Here is a 25,244-nt window from a genome sequence, read left to right as displayed (position 1 = left end):
GGTGCAAATACTGAATCTGAATTTAAAGTATATAATTTCCTCAACAGTAGTAAATAAACAGCCTGAGAATCTGCAGGAGACTCTGCGCTGGAGATGGGCAAAATTAATAGAAACTGAAAAAGTGTTCAATCAATGTTCTGACTATAACTATGCACTTGTTTCCATGCAAATAATTATAAGAGAGTGCATATGGGGCAAAACACTGTATATTTGTGCCAACTCTTATACAGCAGAAATATAGGGGAAGTTTTAGAAATTATATTTTCTGATAGTGAGATTTCATTTGCTCAACAAATAGTTTTATCATGTCTTATCTTCTTTGTATCTTTGTAGTCAATTTCCCATTACTTTTTAACGCATGTTAGTCTGTTATGGAAATGTGCAAACATGTGAAATGTGGTTTCGTAGTGTGGAATCCTTAAGACTCACAGAGGCATGTTTCCAATTAAATTGATTCAACTGCAGTTCATTGCATGTAGATGTAGATATTTATCTATAGGAGAGGAAAAGTTAGAAGTGTTTTCTGAAATGCTAGTGTCTATTTCTCAGAATAAACCTTTAAAATTAGTTGGGCATGTTTTAGTGTTATTCGAGAACTACCATTCCTGAAATATTTACTTTGGAGATGCAGTCGAGTATACTATCAATCTCTCTTCTTAATGGAGGATTCAAGAACTACTCCTAATCACTGAAGGCATTTGATTTATAGTTACACAAGATCAGACTTGCTTTAATGATTACTTAAAAATCTGTTACTGATGTATAGTAAAGTCAGAGGAGCTTCCTACCATGTTTTATTTAAAAAAGGGATATATTTATAAAAGTCAAAAAACGTTGCGAGTTTGTGGCTTGGTAAAGTGTTTTTCCGTACACAATTCCTCACTGTTACACTAATCCACACCAAATGTTGCATAGTTACCTGTTAGAACCCTCCGGACAGTTCTGGCTACATTACATTTGTATACCCCACTACTTTCCCTGGATTTCAGCAAAAGACAAAATGTGTGTGTGGGTTAATGGCTTGGCAAAGCATTATTCCTTATACAATTCCAGACTGTTTCACCAATCTGCCTAAAGTTTGCATAGTCACCTAATAGGACCCTCTGCACATTATTGGCTACGTGGTCACCCCACCCCTTCCCCGGATTTCAGCAAAACTCAAAATGTGTTTGTAGGTTTGTGGCTTGGCAAAGTGTTTTTCCCTATACAATTCCACACTGTATCACCAATCTGCACCACATTTTGAATAGTCACCTGTTAGGATCCTCAGACATTATTGGTTACATGACATTTGGATATCCCACCCCTTTCTCTGTATGTCAGCACTTTCACACATGAGACAGTGAACTGAAATCAGCGAAACAGCAATGTGGTCATAGAGGGACCAGCCTCGACATGAGGAACACATCTTAAGGCCCCTTTGGGACCTCAAAAACCATGTTTCAAGGCCCCGGGATGCAATGATTCTGAGATATTTGCACCACAATGCACTGTAACCAACTGCACCACGCCAGAGTGAGGTGACAGGTGGGGAGAGAGCACAGACAGTCCCAGTATGCAGCAGCACACAAACTCTCACCCCCGACTTCTGCTCCAGGGTATGTCAGCCAGCCACACACGCCCATTTTCAGTGCAGTTTACTTCAGAGTGCAAATCACATCAATCGGTAACCAAATTGGAACAGCGACCTACAGGAACATTGATTTTCAACAATTGATGAGAGTGTTGTCATGTCTGTCCACAGAAGCTGTTCTGAGAATGGGTACTTTTTGTTAGTAACACATGAACGGAAACTAGCAACAGTTTTTTCCCCAAAAACATTACATGAACATGTTGCGGCTCATCAGTCAAAAAGAATAGCACATTAACAAGCATTTGAAACAGCACAACTAAGAGCATTTAATGTATCTAGCAAAAATCCTGCAAACAATGGACAATCATTCTGAACCAAGTATTATATACCCAAGTTACAAGTTGAAAAAAACTGAACAAAATATACATTTTTGTAACAGCAAATGTACACAATGTTTTTTTCATCAATACACCTTGGATTATCTCCCCATGAACTAATGATTAGAATATGTTAGTACCACAACAGTGTATCACACACAAATGTTGTAGAAGACATTGTAAATACAATGTACTATGTATGAGGGTCAGAAAAGTTACATGTATGTATAAAATCAAAATGATGCATATCTACCATACCATTTTTTACAACTAACTGAATTTTCTTTTCTTCACAAAGAAACAAGATGTTACCTTCTGACTACATACACTCCTTCCCAACATCAAACAAACCACTATTTGCCACATGAACTGAAAACATTTATACTACTACTGTACCTGTAATCCAAAACTCTGATTGTGGCTGTGTCATGGCCAGAGGTCCTATTCTCCAAACTAAATAACTACTAAACGCAAAGTAAGCTTACTATTCCGGCAATGGCCAGAAGACACATTGTTGTGGGCATTACACCCAAAGTATGCATACAGATGTGGCCACTGGCCATGGCCAGAACAATATGTATGGTGACTACTGCTACTACTACTACTACTAATACTAATACTAATACTAATACTAATACTACTACATCCACACTCCAGATGTCCTATTCTGTCTCTAGCCAGGGATCACATTGTTTAAACTACATTACTATTAAACCCAAGATAAGTGTACTGTTCTCATCATGGCCAGTGGCAACGTTGTTGGAAGTGTTAAATCCAAGGTAAGCATACTGCAGTAGCCTTAGCCAGTGGCCACAACAATATTTACTGTAACTATTACTACTACTACAACTATATCCACACTCCAAAACTCCCATTGTGGCTGTGGACAAGTACAGAGGTCACATTAACCAAACTACATAACTACTAAATGCAAAGTAACCATACGGCTCTGACCATGGCCAGTAGACATATTGTTGGGGGCACTAATCCCAAAGTAAGCATACTGTTTTGGCAACGGGCAGGGGTCATATCTTTGCCAGCATTAATCCCAAAGTAAGAATATTGTGACCACTATGACTACTATTATTACTACTGCCACTGCTACTACTGTACCCACACTCCACAATTCCTATTCTGCCCAATGTAAGCATACTGTTGTGGCTATGGTCACAATAATATGTCCTGTAACTACTACTACTACTACTATACCCACACTTCAAAACATCCATTGAGGCTGTGGTGATGGCCAGAGGTTACATTGTCCATATTACATAACCACTATATGCAAAGTATGCATACTATTCTGGCCATGGCCAGTGGCCATATTTGTGGAGGCATTAAACCCAAAGCATGCATACTACTACTTCTACTACTATACCCATACTCCAAAAGTCCTATTCTGCCTCTTGCCAGGGATCTGATTGTTCAAAGAACATAACTATTATACCCACGGTAAACATACTGTCCTCACCATGGCAATTGACCAGATTGTTGGGGGCATTAAACCCAAAGTAAATGTACTGTTGTGGCTAAAACCAGTGGCCGGATTGTTCGGGGTAGCATACCCCGAAAAATCTGATCACTGGCATGCCCACAACAATATGTATTGTGACTACTACTATTGCTATACCCATACTCCAAAGGTCCCCTTCTGCCTCTAGTCAGGGGTCCGATAGTTAAAAACGACATCATTATTAAAATCAAAATAACCATTCTGTTCTCACCATAGCCAGTGGGCAGATTGTTAGGGGCATTAAGCCCAAAGTAAATGTACTGTTTTGGCCATGCCTCAAACAGTCTGGCTATAGATACAGACACATTTTTAGTCCCATTTCATACATTTTAAAGCCAAATTAATCATTCTTGTAGAATACAACATAAGACCAAGATTCTCAAAGTTTGTCTGCAGACACTTATTGCTGTCTGTGTTGGCTGCAAGCATTAAAAGTGGCTGCGAATAAGGCAGCGACCCTCTAACCGTTTTTACACATACAAATGCATACATTGTTCTGTTTATTTTCTCCCTCGCCATCCCCAGGCACTGTTTCATCATCAAAATAACCAGAAATGCATTTTCTAGAGCTTTTTTATACCGAGATGTTTGTGGATTAAGAGCGAAGTTAGCGAATCCAACATGCCATCCATTTCAAAACTTTTGACGCACAGTCACGCTTTTTTAATTGACCGATCAACAGCTGCGTACGATGTCCTTGGATGCTGCATGCCCCCAATTGGACCAAAGGCATTCGCGGACTCCAAATCAGGAAGTGTGTCCATGGACCGGGCAGATTATCTAAATTTTCTTTTTGTCCTCTAATTTGAGCATTTAAAAAAAATCGAATGAATGGTTGTACACCAAATTTACAAAAGTACTCTTTTGGGACCAGGCCGACGCTCCTCATGCAAATTTGGTGCAAATCCATGCAGCGGTTTGGCCTACAAGCCTCATATGATGTTTTCACCAAACTCGTCTAGAAATCTTACCAGCTATGGTAAAACTAACAAATGCTCCAAGAGGCCTGAACTCACTCGTGTTTCATTATTCGGACTGGTGAATAAACCAACCCATAAACTGCTGAACGTTGTCTCACTGCTTATTTTTCACTTAAAGTTCACACTTTGAGCAATACGAACATGTGTATTCTTGCACTTGCACGCACAACGTGATGATTCTGTACATTTGCACAATGTTTTGGGTTATCCATACTGTTCCTCTGCTGGACACTTTGAACAAAACATAAGGTACACCATTTAAACAAGTGTTATAGTATTTGGACTATGGGCCTCATTATGAGTCCGGCGGTAACCGTGCCAGAAATTCCGGCAGGTTACCGCCGGACTCGTATTACCATTCCGCCTCTGTGATTGCCGGAATCACCGGGGCATTACAACCCCAGTGAGCTGGTAATTCTGGAGGCGGAATTTGGTAAATCCCCATTCCCATGGATTCCCATAGGACTCCATGGGAATGGGGACGTGGAAACACCGGCTGTAATGGTGCCGGTGTTTCCACGTCCGCCTGCAAGCAGTGACACCTCCCACCTGCAGAACTCGAGATCAGTGGGTTTACCGCCACTGTTATTTCCGGACCGGCTGACTCGTAATGAGGCCCTATGCCTCAAAAGGCGTAATAATGTACACAAAATCACATGAAAGAAGCATTTTGCTTCATGCTTACCCGCACACTGAATTACACACTCCTGTGGCTCTTCGCGGATATTCCTCGATGTTAACTGCAGTTTTTGTCAAGCAAAAGCACAGCAAGATCCGAATGCTAACCTCCTCAGTGACATCCTAAGCTGCAACAATGCAAGATGCTTTTCTTCAAATATGAAAACATATCCAAAACTTTGTGTAAACTCACAAAACCCACAAAAATGAAATGCTGTAATTGCTCAAAGAAGTTTAACATTTAGTTGAATTTAACTCAGTGAAACAATCCTTAACAGCTTAAGTGTGAGTTCCTTCACCAATCTGTGCAACAAAACATGAATATTGGGCTCGTGGACCATTTGTTGGTGATAACTAAATGGTGATGTGCCTTGGTGCTGTGTCTTGGTACCTGAAATCCAATCCAAACACTACATACTCCAGAGTGCGGTGTCATAACAACATACATAGAATCTAATTCCTGGTGACAATATATGAGATCTGCATCATTTAAATGAACCAATGCAAGAAATACTTTACATTTCTTTTAACCAGCATTTACTTAGAGTGAGACATAACACAATAAATCATTGTTTCTGAAAAAAACATCAACTTTCTCAAAACAAACTGTAAACTTGGAGTTCAAAGCAGGCAGAGCATCGAAAATGTTGACCTTTAAAACACAACAACAGAGAACAATATTTAAAGAAGATTAAAAATGAGACCCACAAAACAACTGGAATGTTTTACAAAATGAAAAACCAAAATCATGTTATGTCACCTAGGCAAATATCATCAACATAAACACATTTCAGGAAGACTTTGAATAATAAAGAAACTGACATTGCGTTGTAATCACAAACAGTTCATAATAAACTGCAAACAATTCCTTTATGCTCATGACAAATTATGCTTATAATTGATGAGCTATCTAAAAGCAGTGACTATTATGAAATTAACAATCACAATCAAGTATTAGCAGGCGTTAAAACACCAGATAAATTAGCCATAGTGAATGAACATTCATATTATAATGTCCAAAGGCACATAAATAAATAAATGAAAACCCAAATATGAAAATTTAAGAGTGCCACCATGGACTACAAGTATGATATGGTCTGAACAGGGCTATATAGTATGCCAAAACATCAAAAAGATAAACATAATTTGGAGGCAAACAGGACTGTCCTTCAGCATGGACAAAAAATCAGTATTGAACAGCATGAAAAAAACAAAGACAGCAGTACCATCAACAATGGCAGTGAGCCCACTCTAGTCAGCAGAAATGGATTTGAATACTATTTCTGTTACAGCTACCATCACAGAGACACACTTGGACCACAATAGAGAATGTTACTACAATCAGGGAAACGATTGTCAAAATATGAGAATCACTCAAGCATATTCTTCAATGAAACAAATATTTTGAGAAAAAACACCAAGAAATGTTGACACCCATCAAGGAAAAGAAGGACATGGACCCTGATTAGACATTCTACTCATGAGAGTACTAACGAATATAGATAAGGCCTATCTTTACCTATTCTACAAGGCTTCCCCTACCAAACAAAACCAAATAAGGTGCTTGTCAGTCATCAGTGAATGTTTGAAATGAAGACCAATGAGAGTTTTCTCTCCCTTTGTATCTGCCTCACCACCCCCAGTCTCCTGCAGAGTCCCTCAAGGATCCTGTGTCTCACCTACGCTCTACAATATTTTCCCAAAGTCTTTTCGACCTCCTTGACAATTTAGGTATATCCTACACTAACTATGGAGACGATACCCAAGTCCTTCTTCCTACCTCAGGCAACTACGACACTGACTTCATTTCACTGAACAAAATGTATCAAAGCATCCAAGCCTTGTTGGCCCTGCACTCTCTATGCCTTAACAATGATAGGACCGAACTGGACCTCCTTGGATTTCAAAATATCCTAAATAAACTCGATGGAGCCTATATGGCATTCATCATAGACAGCAACCACATCCCAGTCTCCAAAGAAGTTAAAACATTTGGGGTCTACCTTGACTCTTCCTTTTCATTAACCAGATAGGTTAATGTTATTGTCTTGTCTACGGCCTACAGAACTAAACTTATCAATGCCAGCAGACCCTTCCTTACCAACGACAGCTGCATTATGCTAGCAAGAGCCCTCATTGTCTCCAGATTAGACTACTGTAGTGCCCTTTTTGCAGGAACCACCACAGGAAACATAAAAGAACTACAGATCATACAAAACAATGCTCTAAGAGCAGCATTAGACATCCCAAAAAAGCCCACATTTAATCAGCCAAAAGAAGCATTGATTGGCTCCCAATTCACAAGTCCATCGATTTAAAAACCCTCATACATTACTGTACAAATGCTTGGTGAACCCTGCCCCTCGATATCTATTGAGAAAATTCAAGAAATCACAATCTGATACACCTACTAGGGCCTCCCACTCCCACCTACTATCTATCCCCAGATTCAAATTGCAGAAAGCAGGGGGTCACAGCTTCCCGATGGTGGGTGCAAACCACTGGAATTCCCTTCCATTTCCTCTAAGATCGGAAACATCCTTCTGGACCTTGAACAAAGGCCTTAAAACCTGGCTCTTTTCACAAGTCGTATAACCTAATACTTACCGACTCTTGGAGCTATGTGCTACCAATGATACTAAGCTCTTACTCTTTGTCATAATCTCTGACTGCACTACTGTTAAATGTTTAAATGTCTCTCACAACTGCGCTTTCTGTAACCAGCGCCTTGATACCTCTGGGTTTGGTGCGCTCTACAAATGACAAATAAACATACTTTACAAATACAAATTACATTCCGTGCTGAGGGTTAATGTCACCGGGATCTTTCCGGGATCAGGATGAGTTTCCTTTTCTCCCTTTCTGCTGTCTCGTGTCCCTCCGCCAGTTTCTCTTTCCTCATTTCTTACTGTTTGGCAGTCTATTATTTCAGGTTTCCACTCGTACTGAGTTTGCTGTATGCGAATGGTGTTGGTGCAATTGATTGGACATGCAGTGCACCAAGAACTCCCGTGGCTACACAGCCATGCTGTGTCTTTGTCTCTCTCTCATCTCCTTGGGACGCAGTCCGTCCTCTTTCTTCCCTGTTGCTTTTCTCGCTACCAACCTCAGGTCCTTGTAGCAAGCCCGTGTGCCCTTTCGAATCTTGCAGGCTGTCTTTTCAGTTCCCCAGAGTCTTCCCCTTCTGGGATGACATAGCTAGAGGGCTTTCCCTGTGTAGAAAGCCATTCCTTCTTTTCTTTCTCTACTTGGTTCTTTTTGCCTCCATAGGGTGTATTCTTCATCCCAGTAGAATGGGATTTTAAATTGATTATTTCTAAGTCAGGCTGGCAATACCACATTGTAACTTGTTGTTCAGAGGCCTAGTCACTAGGAAGATATACTGGTGTTTTCTTGAAGGGTCCTTTAGGGAGTTCCTCCTGAGAACAGGAGTCATTGTCCCAAAGGGAGAGTCCCTCCTGGTGAAGTCCAGCTTACCTCGACACCTAGGGAGTGTATTGCAGAGCGGACTGAGTCCCTGGTCTCCCTAAAGGGGGCTCCCTCTTTGGGAGAAGGGACGAATATCTGCAATTCATCACAGCTTTCACAAGAGCAACACAAAAAAGATAGCCAATTTATCACAAAAATAATATGCATAGCAACAACCCAAAGTATTATGAACAGAAAATATGTTTTGTGCCGGGAGTATCAAATCAGGAATTTCAATGCATGACAGCATTAATCGTTTTTTCCCCACAAACTATATTGACAACATAATTTTTTGACTGAATCTGAAATATGTATTGAACAAGAATCATCAACACATAGGGCCTCATTATAAGGTTGGAGGTAGCCTTGTCGGTAAAACCGGCAAGGCTACCTCCAATCTTGCAAGAAAGTCTGGCACCTGCGAATGGGCAATTACCAGGGTATTCCGGCCCGCCAGACCCGGTAATTGCCCTTTCGCGAGTGCCAGAATGAGGATGCCTGTAGCACTGGCACTGTCCATAACGGTGCCTGTGCTACAGGCATGTTGTCCTCATGGGTGCATTTCATGAAAGGCACCCGCAAGCACAACTCAGAGTTTGCCGGTCCAATACAACAGTACCGGTAAGCTTACCAGTACCCTTGTATCCAGACAGACAAGTTCGTAATGAGGCCCATAGACTTTAAACCTCTATTCACATGTTTCCAACAATAATAAATACAACTAATGAAATATATACTCAATGAAAAAACATTGTTAATGGGATATGCCATCATAACCTGCGCTCCCACTCTTCACTGCTCAGACTAATACACAGGACATCAAAGATGACATCACAAATGGCATCAAAGATGATATCACTAATGACATCACATATGACATCACATATGATATCTCTTGTTTGTAACAATACTGACAAAGAGAGCTTACAAAGGATTATGTTTATGGTATTGCTTCCAACAATCCAGGGGGCGCTGAAGCTCTGTTGCCTGAACCGGCGTCTCCCTCCTTCAGGCCAATTCAAATCTCTTGTAAATCAATATTTATTACAATTTGCCTGAGTTCCCTCTCTGCGTTCCTATTTCTCTGTCCTTGGAGTACATCTGGATCAAGTTTGCTTGAGAATCGCCCTCTCCATCTGACTGCTGCTTAAAGACCTTTGCCAAGTCTCCGGCTGCTGGGCCTCTTCCCGTTCAAGTCCAAGTGTGGGCACATCTCTCCCCTTCCGGACTTTCCCGCCTGCCAATGCCCTCCTTACTGCGGGCTGCCCGGGTCCCCCTGCACCCTAAAATCTCCTTATGGGCGCCTCTTACCTCATCCTGCAGCTCCTAGACTACTTCCTGGCTGTTCTGTCCTGCCCTTGGGCTGCCTGTCACAGCTGGGGCAGTCGCCATCGGGCCTCTCCTCGTCGCTGTCATCCTGGTGATTGCACACATGGCTTCCTCCTGCTCCTGGACTGCTCCCTCTGCCTACTTCTTTTTGGCCTCCTCTTGCAGCTTCTGGACTTCCTCCTTGGCTGCACTCTCCTGCCTCGGGCTGCAGTTCACTGTCGGCTCTGTCACAACCAAGACTCTCTTCGTTGCCTGTTCCTGGAGAGCGCGCATCTGTCTACCTCCTACTCCTGGACTGCCTGCCTGTCTCGGGCTGTCTATTATCACAAACGCTGACCCCCCCTGGGCTCCCCTCGTCACCTGGGTTCAGGTGAGTGCGTTTCTGGCATCCTCTGATTCCTGGCCTGCCCTGCTGCCTCTGGCTGCCTGTTACCACCGGCACTGCTGCCACCTGGACTCCCCTCGCCACCTCGATCCTGGTCAGTTTGCGTCTCGCTTCCTCCTTCTCCTTGACTGCCCTGCCTGCCTACCATTTCCTGGCCGTGGGTCGCCTGTCACTGTCTAAGCTTTCAAGACTTTGAACAGGCACTCCTCTCCTCCCTCTTTCATTCCTGGACTTTCGGCCTGCCTGCTCCATCCCGCCTGCGGGACTCCTGCCACCACCACGGCTTTCCGCTGGCCTCTACCACTCTCCTTGGCCACAGCCTTTGAGGCCTCTCGCTTCCTACTCCTTCGTTCCTGCTGGTCGCCCACCTCCACCTGGGATCTCCATTGGCCTGCCCCGGTCTCCTCAGCTACGGCCTTTAGGACTTTCTCACTGCTCATCCCTCCTGTCAGTGGGTTGCCACCCTCCTACTGGGCTCTCTGTAGGCCTGCTCCGCTATTCTCAGCTTCCACCCTGCCTGCTCCACCCCGCCAGTGGGCTGCCTGCCATCTCCAGCGCTCTCCATTGGCCTATACCGCTCTGCTTGGCCACAGCCTTTGAGGCCGTCTCACCACCTGCTCCTTCCTGCCTGCTGGTTGCCCGCCTCCACTTGGGCTCTCTGTTGGCCTGCACCGGCCTCCTCGGTTATGGCTTTGTGGACTTTCTCACCACCAGTCCCTCCGGTCAGCAGGTCGCCTTCTTCCTACTGGGCTCTCTGTTGGCCTCCACCGTTCTTTTCGGCTTCGGCCCTGGTGAACTCTCTCGCTGCCTGCTTCGTCCTGACTGCATGCCCACCATCTCCAACTGGACTCTCCTCTGCCTGCACCAGTCTTCCTGACCTCGACCTTCTTGGACACTTTACTGCTGTAACTGGCCCCATTCCCCAAAGTCTGCCTCTGATCTGGTCCTCCTGGCTCCCTCTGCTGCTCTGCTCCTGCTCACCCACTGCAATCGATCCTCAGAGGACCCTGCATATCATTTGTCCGCCTGCTACCTGCCTCCTCAAAGTTTTGAACTTTCCAGTATAGTGCCTGTGCCCGGACTGTAGCACTATTACTCCGGCTCTCCTCTGTTACTGTCACATCCCTGTTCCCCGCAGCTCTCTGACTTCTCAGGTCCTCTCCTCTTGGCCCTCCTCTCCTTCTACATCCCGTTGTTACATGCTTGAACCCAACCGGCCAACCGCCAGTACTTCCCTTTCTTCTGGCCTCCCCTGCTACTGGGCACCCCTGTGTACTCTGCCACATTTAGTCCCCTCCTCCCTCTCTCTATCCTGATGTTTCTTTTACCTTAGGCCCACCAGCTCTGTAACCCTTGTTCCTTTGCCCTGCAACCCCCTACTCCCCTTTCTCCCTCTCTCCCTTCTCCCCCTTCTCCCCTGAGCTCCGTTTCTACTCTTCATTTCCCTTTGTAGCTTCCTTTGCCATCATGATCTCTTTCTCCCCGTTCCATCACCTCTTCTCCACCTCTGACATGCGCTTTTCCTTATTCCTCCCTCCCCTTTCACCTTACCCGTTGCTCCCCTGCCCCTCTCCTCACCCCTGCTTCCGGCCCCTTCTCCTATCCCTCTCCCTCACCCTCATCACTATCCCCACGCTCAACCTCTTCCCCAGCTCACACCTCGCCCCCTCTTCCCCTCCTTATCGCCCCAACCTCATCTATCCCCCTATCACTGACCCCAATCAATTTTGCCCTCTGGAACGCTAGATCCCTCTGCAACAAGACCGTAGCTGTCCTTAACATGTTCTTCCATCTTAACCTTCATTTCCTCTGCATAACTGAAACCTGGATCCTTCCAGAATCCTTCCTGAATCCTTCACTTCCCCTCACTCTATTTCCTTTCTAATTATCTACAGACCATCTGCTCCCCTCTCTTCTTCTATGATGACCTTGATTGCCTTCTCTCCCTCATCTCCACCCCTCCCCCTCACAGTTCTTGGCGACTTCAACCTTCACCTCCCCTCTTCCCATCAACCTTCCCCTCTTCTTTCCATCCTCGTTTCCTACTTCCTTACTCCTCTCCATGCCTCTCCGACTCATTCTTCAGGTTCTACGCTCAACCTTATCTTTTTCTCTACATTCACTCCCTCCCCAGTTTCCACCCTTCCCAACTATCTTTCTGACCATGCCCTACTCTCTTTCTCCCTCACTACCTCTCACCCTCCTCCCACTCCCTCCTCTTCCCCCATTTCCTTCTCTCGACGCGACCTCTGTAACTTTAGCCCTTCTCTCTTCCTTGTCACCTGCTCTTCCTCTCTCCCTCCTCTCTCAGACTTATCTTCTCTCTCGGCTAACAAAACCTTATCTTCTTTATCCTCCTCTATCTCCTCCAGTCTTGATCAACTTTACCCTCTCTCTTCCTTCCACCCTACCCACAAACCCTCTCAACCCTGGCTTTCTCCCCACCATTTGTCTATGTGCCGTTTCCTCCGTTGCCTTGAGCGACGCTGGCTCAAGTTTCCCTCTCCTGCTAATCAAGTCTCCTATTTCTCATACCACTCTCTTTATGACTCCTGCCTCTGCTCAGCTAAACGTTCCTACTACTCTAACCACCTCCAATCCCAATCCTCTCATCCTTGTCGTATCTTTCAGAACCTATCTCGTCTTCTCTCCCCACCCACTCCCGACCACTCTATCACTTCTCCCCTCTCACCTTCTGATTTTGCTGACTTTTTCTCTTCTAAAATACTCTCTCTTCACCAAGACATTCTTCGCTCCCCTTCCTATTCCCCCCTTCCCCTTCTCTCACCACCCCATCCTCTTGCTTCTCCAACTTCTCTCCTATTACTTCTTTGGATGTCTCCTGCCTCCTGTCCAAAACTCACCCCACTGCCTCCCACTCTGATCCCCTCCCTAACCCCTTAATTCCTAAGATCTACCCTCTTCTCATTCCTTACCTCACCTCTCTCCTCCGCCATCTTCCCTTCCACCTTCAAACATGCTACTATTATCCCTATCTTGAAGAAACCCTCTGCTAACCCCCTCTTTGAATCCAACTTTCATCCTATCTCTCTTCTGCCTTTCCTTTCTAAACTTCTTGAACGTTTAGCCTACTCTCAACTTTCAGCCTTTGTAACCAATCTCTCTCTTCTCCCCCCATCTCAATCTGGTTTCCGTCCTAAACATTCAACTAAGACTGCCCTCAGCTACGTTCTCAACTCCCTCCTCACCGCTCGCTACTCTAAGCAATCCTCTGTCCTCCTTTGATACCGTTGATCACCCCTTACTACACAATACTCTTTTTCCTTCAGCTTCAAAAGCTCTGTTCCCAACTGGCTCTCCTCCGACCTTTCCAACCGTTCTTTTTCTGTCTCCTGGGGCGGTAGTACCTCCTCTACTCTCCCCCTGGATTTTGGTGTTCCTCAATGCTCTGTTCTTGGTCCTTTTCTTTTTTCTCTTTACACTTCCCTTCTTGCCCCCATCATCTCTTTTTTCGGTATCTCTCACCTTTTCTATGCTGATGACACCCAGCCTGTCCTCTCCTTCTCTTCTTTCACTTCTGTCCTCCACTGTAATCTTTCTGCCTGCCTCACTGCTGTCAAAAACTGAATGTCATCCCACTTTCTTTCCCTCAACACTGACAAGACTGAAGTATTATTCTTTCCCTCCAATATGCTTCCCCCTCCCTATCCCCCTCCTTGTATTCTCTTTCCCCATACTAATCTCCCTATCTCTGCCTCTGCTCCCAATCTAGGCCTTCACTTCGACTCCTCCCTCTCTTTTACCCATCACATTGCTCTTACCGCCCCGCTTGTCATTTCCACCTCTTCAATGTTCTCAAAATGCGTTCCTCACTTATCTTCCACGCTACCAAACTCTTAATCTCTTCCCTCATCTTCTCCCGCCTTTTCTACTGCTCGTCTCTCCTCTTTGGTCTCCCTGCCTCTCATCTTGCCCCCCTAAAATCCCTTTACCACTCTGCCATCTGTTTACTTTGCCTTCTCTCCCCTCATGATTCCAGTATTCTTCACTCTCTTATCTTGGCTGGCTTCCCTTCCATTCCCAACTTAAATTCAACTTCCTCTGTCTTGTTTTTAAATCTCTTCATGACCTTGCTCCCCATACCTTTCCTCTCTACTTTCGTTCTATGCTCCCTCTCGCTCCCTCCCATCTGCTGATCTCTTCATACTCTCTGTTCCTCCGCCACCATGTGCCTCTTCTCATTTCAGCTCCTAGCCCCCCTGCATTGGAACTCTTTACCTCTCGTTATTCGCTCCACTTCCTCTTACTCCTCCTTCTGAGCCTCTTTGAAACTCATCTTCTTCATCCCCCATCCTGACACCCCTCATCACTTCCCTTTCCCTCTCACTTACACCTCCCTATACTCTCCACTTCCTCTTAAGCTTCATTCCCTCCCTTCACATTTCTTCTTCCTCACCCCCTTCTTGACCCCACCATTACTTCCCTCTTCCTCTTCCCCTGCTCCATTTCTCGTATTTTTCTTAGGTAAATTGTTCTAAATACTGTTTCTGAAGGTTTGCCCCATGTTTTGCAATGATGCTTCTATTTTATTATTCTAATGTATTCCTGTTGTAATGTAAAGCGCTTTGGGGTAAAGCGCTATATAATTTTAATAAATACAAATACAAACATATGAGGGATGATAGGTAGGCCTCTCATGAACATGTCCATGTATCATAAAATGTACTTACTCGAAGAGAAACTATCTACTGACGTTGTGTTGATACTATAGCAATCTAAAAATAGATTAATGCAGGAAATTGCTGCAGCATGGACCATAGAAGTAGAGTTTTCTTTATCTGGTAGATTTGTTCAGTTGAATTATCAATGAAATCCTATCAAGACCTGGACTAATGTTAAAGGTCCAGGTGCCTCACGCTCTGAAACACTTGTGTATGAGCGCGATAGAAATAAAATATCAATCAATCAATCAAAGGTCGAGCAAAAGGTTAAGTATACAAGAATTACTAGGCACGTTAGAGGAAAAGTGCAGATCTGTCACATCTAGTAAATTGGAACCAAATACTATGAAAAGCGAATGAAATTAAGATTAGGGTCAGTCATTACACATTTAAAAGATGTAAACTGTGTTATTTGTCAGGGTACTGCTTATTGTTCCCTATATGTGAACCATGAGCTCATGTCAAACCCTAAGGAAACTAAGAGCATTGTGCAAGGTGAAGGCTGACATATATAGCGCCTTCAACATATCATTGTCATGTTTTCAATGCAGTATCTCCATGATCGCTTAAACTGCCTACTGTCACAAAACAAAAACAATGTGTCAGGAAATATGATGTCATCAGTGATGTCATCGATGATGTCATTTGTGATGCCTTCTTTGATGTCCTGGGAGTTATTATGAGCAGTGAATAGTGGGAGTTACAGTTGCATAGCTTAAAATAAATGTCTTAATTTTTTTACGGTGCAACCGTAACATCCCTTTAACAATGTTTTTCTCGAATCCCTAGGTTTTTAATTACAGAAACGTAACCATAACATCCCTTTAACCTTTAGCAAAGTTTTTTCACATAATTGTAATGGTTTGTATTACTAAACAAGTTTCATGATTTCCCATCACTGTATGTAACTTCTTAATAATTCCACTTTTAATATATATTAAAGAACTGTAACTTTCCTTTTACAAATATAGTTTTTGCAGTGCATACTGACATGTGTCACTTTGATCAGCACATGTTGGGGGATGCAAATCATGTATGAATTGCCTAGAGCATGAGGCTACAGTTGATGTTCTGGATGACCGCTTTCATTGCAGCACCCACAAACGGAACAGCAGGCTCTTCAAAAGAGGGTTTACCATGCAGAACAGGGCGCAGAAAGTGTGACATTTAAAGTGTGGTCTGAAGAGGACCTGCTTTGCTACAGTTGCTATTTCTGGAGGATTGCTTTCATTGCAACACCCACATTGAAACAGAGGCCTCGTCAAAAGATGGTTTGCTGTGTGGAGCGCGATGTGGAAAGTGCTGCATTTGAAGTGTGGTCTGCAATGGTCCATGGTGGTTCGCAAGTCACATTGAGCCAACACTTTCTGTCTCAGTTGATCCCATTGACTACCTACATCTTTTGCTCCCTAAACACGCAGGGCCTGTCAACATTGCTTTTTATATTGGATGAAAAGTATTTTCCACTTCGAGCCAGGCTCTTCTAAATAGAGGTAACAAATTATTGGTATATAAAGTCGGAAAACAAATCTACCTGCAATTTACCAAGCGCTAAAGGGTCAGAGCAGATTATTTCAATAATGCATAATGCCCAGAGCTCACAAGAAACCAATGAAGTAAAATCAAAGACTACTATCCCATGATAAACGATACAAGCGAGGCGAGGTCACCAGCTCCCGCTACTAATATAAGTAATCCACCCCATTCTGAAGATATCATAGATAATAACTTTCTCCTTCACCTCTGTTATAGCCTGCATATAACTATATAAATGCTGACAGTGTAATTGCACATCATTCTATGATAGAGATAATTGGCACCAACCTAGAGGGCTCGCCTGATCTTTGTATCCCCTGACTCGAGACAATATGGTTAGTAATCTAACATCTACCCCAACTATTAATAGTAATCTAACCTCACACTTACTTCAACCAATACTGAACAAGCTATTGCAAATATGTCATAACATAACAAATGAGCTCACTAACCTCAAGTAGATATTGGTGTGATTGGATTAAAACTAAAACAATCTTCCCTGGAATGACACAGAAGTCCAAATAATGACTGAAGCAATGAATAAGGACTATGCCGCCCAGTCAAATACAGTAGCTCCTGTGCCCAATGTAAGTGCTGAAGAAATACTAGTAGTAGGTTCGTCCGAGTCCATAAATAAAACTGGAAAGAAATCCAAGCCAAGGCAAAAGCAAGAATAAAAGGAAGAAAGGAAACTACAGAGGAATAGCAATAAAAGTAAGAAAGGTAAATCGGAGCCCATGAGGATAGAAGGCTCTGATACCTATGAGGTTATTGAAACTGGAGTTGGGGGCTTTACACTGCAAAATATAACAAAACCTAAAAACAAGCAGAACAAATGCAGAAAAAATGACACTATACTTGCTAACTTAAAAAATTAGAATGTGATACAGTTAATGACAAACTATAACCTCGAGTTGGGCATACCTAAAATTATTTTTCTGAATAGTCTTGACTTAATGAGAATGGGATATGAAATAAGCACTGATATGGTAATGGAAAAAAGATCTAAAAAACGGTTTATAGATCTTTTTTTACCTCTGACTATTGTCAGCAGTAAAGGACAAAGAACTGGAACCTGGGAAATGAGGTTTCCTCAAAATACACCTGAGATGGTGTCCAGAGATGATTCAGACGGGTTGCCTGGTACCTTACAGCCACAGATAGAGAAGCGACCCTGACACTGTCCATATTGTAACTTGGAATACTAGAGGGCATGGACTTTTTCACAAATAGCTTTAACAAAATTAAAAACGTAAATGATAGCGATGTGTTTTTAATTCAAGAAAGTTGGCTAATTGCCCCACTAAAAATGGATGAGGTTTTCACACTTTTGAAATATTCATGTAAGGGCCCCTCTGGCAGACTGAAAGTGGAATATTAATAGGAATGGCAAATCGAAACATTAAAAAAGAAATAGAAGTATGTCCTGCTAACCCAAACATATTAGTGGTTGAATTGAAACCCCAGGTCCAGTTTCCAAAAGCTATTGGTGATAAATGTTTATGATCCTCCCATACAGCTGCAGTTGTATACTGCATGAGAGAATTGTTGTATGAAAGGAGTCATTCAAGAAGATATCAAATGATACTTATTGGTGGAGACTTTAATTCTCACTGCTGTGCACTGGATGTGGAAAATCTGGATTGCTTTATGGATTCAGTACCCAATGCTCAATTATTACAATAAACTAGCAATGCCCAAGGGAAGAAATGGTTAACATTTATGGCAGAGGTAGGACTGATTATGACAAATGGTCGAGTGAAGTGTGATATGCCAGGTCAATATAACTGGATAATGAGCAATAGAAAAGTAATTATAGACCAATTATTTGTGAATATTGGGCACTTCCATCTTGTTGGTAGCCTTAATATAAAAGGTAATGAATTTAGTGAGCAAAGTATCTTAGACCTACCTGTGATTACAGTGGACAGACACACCAATGCCATAGTTTCAATAGTTTCAACATACAAAAACAGAAAAGGCAGTCTAATAAATTCTGTTGAAAAATGTATACATATTATAGAAGCAGTATTTAGTGAAATTCTTCTTGACATCCCTGATAAAAACAATAGCCTGGATAAAAGGTATCACAAGTAAAGTTGGCATGCAAGAGTGCAGGAAGAACCCTGAGGCAACCTCCACAAAAACTTAAAAAAATACAATGTTAAAGTTGTAGAAACATGTTGACTATTTAAGTATAGATTAAAACATGCATAATCTAACACAAAAGTAACCCCGGGGGAAAAGATTAACATTCTCAAGAATTTAAAGATATAATATAATAATTGGGTCAAGAACCATACATATAACATTTTGAATGACCATGGACACGAGATAAGGAAGATACTAGGAGCCAGGGCTATGAACAAATATTGTCCAGTTATATAATAAACACAAGAGGATGAAGACACCACCACAAGTTAACCCTATAAATGCTACAGATTTGGAGAGTTACATCAGAAAAGCCCTCAACAGTAATATTAAGCACTTTGATTGTGTTTAAATCACAGCAAATAATATGCTGATAAGGAGGATATTTGTAACATGATTATAAAATCGAAACCCTCTGAACGCTTCTGCCAGGCGTTCTTACCAACATTATATTAAAGAGGACCTCACATTCCTGGGTCGATATATTGAGGATCATTTTTAAACAAATAATTTATTCAGGAAATATCTTTGACTCATGGAGGAAATCACTGCTAATACCTACATTTAAAAAGGGCACATGAACAAGTTTAGTAATTATAGATTAATAGCCATGACTGATTCTATCAATAAGGTTTTTGCGAGTTTAGTGCTACCAGAGTTGTTGACAAGTAATAATTAATAATTTTCAAACCGGTTTTAGAAAGGGCTCTGCAATTGTCCATAACTTGCTAACTCGAAACATGCTTAAACGTTTGGTGACATGAAAGCGAAAAGCCCCAATCAATTTGGTCTTTATTGACTTTGTTAACCGGGATTTACTCCAGTCAAAATTATTAAACGGGGCATTGACAGTGATCTCCTCAGACTGATACAAGAACTTTATAAAAATACATCTGTAAGAGTAAGACTGGACAGTTCAGGGACCTTTACTTCAAACATTAGCAGCGCATGCCAGTGCACATTAGCAACATTGCTTTTTAACCCTTACTTAGCCGATTTACCAGACGCTCTGGGCAAAGCCTGCAACTATCCCTCTAGGTTAGACACTTGTCACATTACATGGATGGCCTATGTGGGCAACGATGTAATATTCAACCAAACCAGCTTAGGTCTCAAAATAATACTAGCTACAGTTGAATAATACTGCTTAGTAAATCATGTAACAATGAAAACGAACAAAACTAAAATCATGTTTTTGGGTAAGTCCAAGAATAAGAACACTGTTTGGCATATGTGCAACCGAGAGATCGATTTTAAATACATAGAGCTCAATATGAGCAATCAAAAAACAATGCTTTATTAATTAGCAGCAAAAATACTAGTTTTCTAAAATTGATGGGATCCATCAAAAATGGTATTTGTAAAACGCACTGCTTGAAAGGCTTTTTGTTGCTATATTCTTCTTGTGTTGTGTTTTGTATAATATATGGCTTGGAAACTCTTCAAAGACCCAATCTGAGATGGTTAACAATTCTGGAGGGAAGACTTTGGAGATCTCGTTTAGGTCTGCCACGATGTGTGCCAGTAGAATGTATCACCTTGGAACTGGGTATTTCTTAATTGAAGTCGCTATTGGCAACAAAAGTGGTCTATTTATAAAAACTCTTTCCACACCTGATTGTCCATTGTTGAAATGCCTATGGAATATATATAGAAAGAGCTTACCCCTAGGTAATGATGAATTTGTAGCATTGAAATTGTCTTTTTTTCACAAAATTTATTGCCATCTGGATTTTTCTGAAAACCGTACAATCGTGATTTGGACGTGTAAAACAAGGCTGAAAAGTGGGATTGGATATTAAATTATGAATACATAAGGGGTAACAAAATGTTGATTAAATATTCTGATTATATGATAAATGACATGAAACTACTAATCTATCTACTGAAATTCCCTTCTTCTACGTACCAAAGTTTGTTTATGCTCCTGCGAATTAATGTATTACCAACTTTATATGTGAAAAGGAGCTAGACTCCCTCTCCCTTTTGAGGCATGCATATGTAGATTGTGCAAGAAATCAGATGCTGTAGAAACATTACAACATCTATTAACTGATTGCCCTGCTATTTGACTTTTATATGTAATATATTTTAGGCATTTAGTATAAAATATAGAAACAATCAAATCTGAAGAATGCTGGAGGAGATGCCTTAAGAACGTTTAAGTGTCACTCACTCTGGTATTAATTAATGTATGGGTGAGAGTGGACACTCTGTTAAATAATACTGAAATGATTGCATGAAATCATTCATTCTAGCATTAATTAATTTATGGGTTAGAGTGGAAAGCCTATTTATCATTGCTGAAATGATGAAATGGATGTATCTTGAACCTTTGCAATGCAACATGTGTGTCCATTTCAAGTAATGATTAATGACTAATATTATCCAGTGTAAAAACGGTATTGTTATTTAATTTCATTCTAAATGATGGGATACAATTGTATATTACATCTGTAATATTTTAAATGTTTTTCATATAGTATGAAAAGGTGTTTCTTTTTAAACTACTGTACACATTAATGATAAAAAAAGATCAGGATCGAAACCCCACCAAGCCACCCACAAGAGCCACTGGACAAAGCCTTCAGCCTGGTGCAGTTGCCATTATTGCTGTTCGGGCTGGACTACCCATTTGGGGTTGGGAGCAAGCCTGATTTGCATATGGTCGTTTCCCTTTTGGCTTGGCAGGCGAAGAACGATGGTCTGTCTGGAGGGTTGCCCAGAGCAATGCCAGAGGTTAAGACGATGGTCTGTCTGGAGGGTTGCCCAGAGCAATGCCAGAGGTTAAGACTTATTCTAAACCTTCCAGCCATCACCTCTTTTGTTTTGCAGTTGCCATTATACCATAAGGAGTTTGTGGGCCAGTGTCCAAAGCTTCTGGCATGTGGCCAAAGCATGGGTTTGGGACTCGGCGGAAACCCCTCCCACAAGATTGCTGCAAATCGGTCTAGCAGTTGGTTCTGTAACAGTGAGCAAACGTTTGCTCCCGTTCAAGATTTTCCTGATTTAAAAAATGCTTGGATTCCCCTACAACTTTGCTGCCCTTTGATGGAACGCCATCAAACTTTGCAAACACATTCAAAGTTAGTTCTATACTGTGCATACAACAGAAATGTTTGTGGACTTCTGAGAACAGAAAACACCTGATAATTGTACCCCATCCTTATCACCCCCCAGCTCCCCAGACATTGCTTCATTTCTAAAACAAATGTAATTTTAGGTTTTTTTTATATGTTTTTACTGCAACCTTCACAGGCTGTGGGCAAAGTTTGCAAATCCAACATGGCATCCGTTGCAAAGTTTTTGATGCACTTCATGTTTCTCAACTGACCAATCAGCACATTTACAGGATTGCTGCAAAGATTACGTGGCTTTCTAATTGGTCCAGAGGCATCCGTGGACACCGGACCAAGAAGTGAGTCTGCGTACAGGACAGAGAAATCACTTTTCATTTAACATTAAAGACTAGACGGATTTGATATATATAAAGGAAAATAAGTTTGCATGAAATGGTTGCAATTACTGAAATTCGTGGGTAGGACGCCCCCGTTGTTCTAACCTTCCTGAAAGGCCCCTAGAGACATTTAAGACCTATTTCTCCGTTTGTGCTGAAGCCAAGTAACCTTAAACTGCTGTGATTATTTACCAGACCGACTACCCCCCTGTCAGTATCTAGAGTGCATCCCTGTTACTTTTTTTAAACTGCCTGTCCTCTGCATTCCTTTACATGGACAGCAGTTTTTCATTGTTCGTCGCTAGAACTGTCTGTTGTGATAATAATAAGGTAGATATGTATATACAACCTTGACTGGACAGTCCCTTCTATCATTGGGTAATAATTGTATTTTCGCTATGTTGCAAATAACCAACAATCAACAACCTTTTCAGAGATAAGACTGCCATTCCGTCCACGTTACCAAAATTGGACAAGGCAGTTTATAATGTTCTTGCCATTCCTATTTGTTTGGATCCCTTCTGGTGTATTAGAGGTGTGGGACTGACTGATGATTTAGAAATAGATATTCAACCTCGTACCACTGGTACCCCAGACGTTGATTCATCACACACGCCTACACAAAAGCCAAAACTGTTGCCTTTTCCAATGCGTGTTTTTAAATGTTGTGTACAGAATGGGGGTACGCCTGCATAGCAATAGCATTCACAATGGTTTTAACCACCCAAACATAAAAAATTTGAGTCCGGCTTTTTGGGTGCTAAGCCTGTGACCTGCAGTTCACACAACACCTGCGTTTTTGTGTGTCAACTGTATTTCGCATTTATGTTGTGAAATGAAAGAAGGCGAAGTAACAGTATGCATTAAGGAAAGTATAAAAAAAATCCCTTGGCGACAGAACATCACGGCATAGCAACCACAGAGAGACATGCAGCTGATGATACAATCAAAGCTGAAACAAATTCACGAGTGCCGACGTAAAGGTCACGGATGCTAATGAGCAGAATACATTTGAGGACATCTAACTGCTCAAACAAGAAGACCCGTCTCTAATCTTTATCAAGTTAGAGATAAATTAACCTGTTTGATAAATGTCCTTTCTGTGGAAGAATTTGGCGCCAGTTCGTCTGGAAGTCCGTTTAAGTGAAACATCTATCAACTCGTTGTAGCCATTGGTTTCCTTACGCTGCACATATTTTAACACTGTTTATCTGCATGCGAACTCGTGATATGACGTCAGCCTGGTCAATCCCTCATTTAGCAAGTGAATCATCAAACAACAAGCTGCATACGGCAGTGTACCTTAATGGAAAATGGCGTGTTCAAATCCTGGCCCTTTCACTGTGTGATCTTACCCAACATCACTTTCTCCTTCAAATAGTTATTGTTTTTAAACTGTTCCCCTTCTAGAAACACCCAGTGACGTGCGTGAAATGACCTGCATATTCGCCCCTCGCGTGGTTACAGATTTACAGGGTAATTCATAGATTTCAGAGAGCTAGCGTGCGCCAGCATGCTCCAGCTGTGTGCGCTAAACAGCATTCTGGTGCACCGCATATTCATGGAATATCAAAGCCATTTTGAGCGCTGGCGCAGAGAACATCCCGCAGTGCCAGTTACGCCCCCAGGAACGCCCCTTGCGTAAGGATAAGGCATTAAAATCCCCAATGCAGCGCAAAGGGCCGTGCTAACCCTGCACCAATTCACAGGGCCGGGACACTGCATTTGGGGGGTGTGCAGGAAGTTTCACACGTGATAGGCGTTGGGCGAGCGGGGCACGTGTATTTCGGGGGTGCGCGGGGAGAATCACAAGCGATAGGCCTTGAAGAGCGGGGTACATGTATTCTGAGGGGTGCACGTGGAGAATCACATGCGATAGGCCTTGGGGAGCGGGGTACGTGTATTCCAAGGGGTGCGCTGGAGAATCACGCATGATAGGCCTTGGGGAGTGGGGTACGTGTATTCCGAGGGGTGCGTGGGGAGAATCACACGGAAAAGGTCTTGGAGAGCGGGGTACGTGTATTCCGAGGAGTGCACTGGGAGAATCACACGCGATAGGCATTGGGGAGCGGGGTACGTGTATTCCGAGGGGTGCGCAGGGAGAATCACACACGATAGGCCTTGGGGAGCATGGTACATGTATTTGGGGGGTGCGCGTGAAGTAACACACGCAATAGGCCTTGGGCTATCGGGGTACGTGTATTCCGAGGGGTCACGTGGAGAATCACACGCGATAGGCCTTGGGGAGCGGGGTACGTGTATTCCGAGGAGTGCACTGGGAGAATCACATGTGATAGGCCTTGGGGAGTGGGGTACATGTATTCCAAGGGGTGCGTGGGGAGAATCACACACGATAGGCCTTGGGGAGCAGGGTACGTGTATTTCGGGGGTGCGCGTGAAGTAACACACGCAATAGGCCTTGGGCTATCGGGGTACGTGTATTCCGAGGGGTGCACATGGAGAATCACACGCGATAGGCCTTGGGGAGCAGGGTACGTATATTTCGGGGGCGCGCGTGAAGTAACACACGCGATAGGCCTTGGGCTAACGGGGTACATGTATTCCGAGGGGTGCGTCGGGAGAATCACACGTGATAGGGATTGGGCTAGCGGGGTATGTGTATTCCGAGGGGTGCGTGGGTAGAATCACATGCGAAAGGCCTTGGGGAGTGGGGTACGTGTATTCCAAGGGGTGCGCAGGGAGCATCACACGCGATAGGCCATGGGGAGCGTGGTACGTGTATTCCGAGTGGTGCACGGGGGGAATCACAAGCGAAAGGCCTTGAGGAGTGGGGTGCGTGTATTTTGAGGGGTGCGAGTGGTGAATCACACGCAATAGGCCTTGGGGAGCGGGGTACGTGTATTTCGGGGGTGTGCGGGGAGGTTTACACACGTTTTCAATGCCACGGGAGGGGTACCTGTACTCCTGGTGTGCCCCAACGCGAATTGGCAGTGTGTGTCCTCCCAGGTGTGCCCTCTCACCCCTCCCCAGTCCCTGCAGGCAGCCCACAACACAGGGGACTACCCTGCACCCCTGGCCATGCCCCGCAGTCAGCCCATCCACCCTGGCCATGCCCCCCAGCCATCCCACATGTCACCCTGCACAAGTGAGCACC

The sequence above is a fragment of the Ambystoma mexicanum genome, chromosome 2q (genome assembly GCF_040938575.1).
Source record: "Ambystoma mexicanum isolate Mex_15411 chromosome 2q, UKY_AmexF1_1, whole genome shotgun sequence".
NCBI classification, from domain to species: Eukaryota; Metazoa; Chordata; class Amphibia; order Caudata; family Ambystomatidae; genus Ambystoma; species Ambystoma mexicanum.
This window is presented reverse-complemented; position numbering follows the sequence as displayed.